This window comes from Populus euphratica, unplaced genomic scaffold, assembly GCF_000495115.2.
Source record: "Populus euphratica unplaced genomic scaffold, PopEup_1.0 scaffold553.1, whole genome shotgun sequence".
In the NCBI taxonomy this organism is placed as follows: Eukaryota; Viridiplantae; Streptophyta; class Magnoliopsida; order Malpighiales; family Salicaceae; genus Populus; species Populus euphratica.
In genome coordinates this window covers 41,596-43,152 of record NW_011500431.1, presented here as the reverse complement: position 1 = coordinate 43,152, position 1,557 = coordinate 41,596, and positions in this window count along the sequence as shown.

Genomic DNA, 1,557 nt, shown 5'->3' with positions numbered 1-1,557 from the left:
TGTTTGATCATGTTTGGATTTGTTTTGACTTATGCTGATCTTATTTAGCTCCTAATATAACAAGATTTTCTATGTTAACTGAGCACTTTTGTTTTAATGAGATCATGTATTCTCTTGTGTCTAATGTGTCTTCATCTTCTTATCCTTTCACAAATCACACTTACACAAGCACACCTTGCACTTTCAGGAATTCTGAAAGTTCCATCGATTCACAAAACCACTGCACTAAGAATAATTGGCCAACCTTTGATAATATGGTTGCAATGGGCGATGAAGAATGGGAGGAAGAAGATATAAAATAATTTACTAGGTTGGTAGAAAACTTCGAGAAGACCTAGGAACTTGTTAGTGAGAAACTAGAAGTCATTAATTTGGAAAATGAGCAAGAAAAGAAGGAACTAAAGATTAGCACTCTTATTACAATTGAGGAAAGAGATAAACTAGTCTCTCTTTTATGTGAATATGCAAATGTTTTTGCTTGGACTTATGCAGATATGCCTGGTCTGGATACTGACATAGTAGTATATAAAATTCCCTTAATAGAAGGAAGCAAACCAGTTAAGTAGAAAACCAGGCGAATGCGCCCGGATATGTTGCTCAAAGTAAAGGCTGAGATTCAAAAACAATGGGATGCAAGGTTTCTAAATGTGGTCTAATACCCTCAATGGGTAGCCAATGTGGTTGTAGTCCCAAAAAAGGATGGCAAGATCTGAGGTGTGTGTGGATTATAGAGATTTGAATAAGGCAAGCCCAAAAGACGATTTTCCTTTATCTCATATAGACATTCTAGTTGATAATGCTGCAAGAAATGCTACGTATTCTTTCATGGATGGATTCTCTGTTTATAACCAGATAAGAATGGCGGAAGAAGACAAAGAGAAGACCATTTTTGTCACACTGTGGGGAACATTCTGCTATAAAGTAATGCCATTCGGACTAAAAAATGCTGGAGCCACATATCAAAGGGCTAGGTTACCCTATTCCATGATATGATGCACCGAGAAGTGGAGGTTTATGTGGATGACATACCTGCAAAACCAAAGGAGAAAGAAGATCATGTGCAAGTATTAAAGAGACTATTTGAAAGGCTGCAAAAATTCCAACTAAAGCTGAACCCTGCGAAGTGTTCATTCGAGGTAAAAACAGGAAAATTGTTGGGCTTCATATTAAGTAGTCAAGGAATAGAAGTTGGTCCTAATAAAGCCAAAGCTATCCAGGAGATGCCTGCACCTAAGACAGAAAAGGAAGTAAGAAGTTTCCTTGGGCGCCTAAATTACATAGCTCGGTTTATATCTCAGTTAATAATGACTTGTGAGCCAATTTTTCATTTACTCAGGAAGAAAAATCCTGGAGTATGGGATAATGATTGTCAAGAGGCCTTTGATAAATTAAAGAGGTTGATTGATACTTAAAACTGTATTTTTATCAAGGTTTTATATCATCATTTTGCACTTGAAGTATCAATAACTCCTTAACTAAAGCATGTTTTATAATAATATATCTAATAATACTTAATACCTTTAATTTATGGTAAATGTTCATTTCAAATGCAGGCCT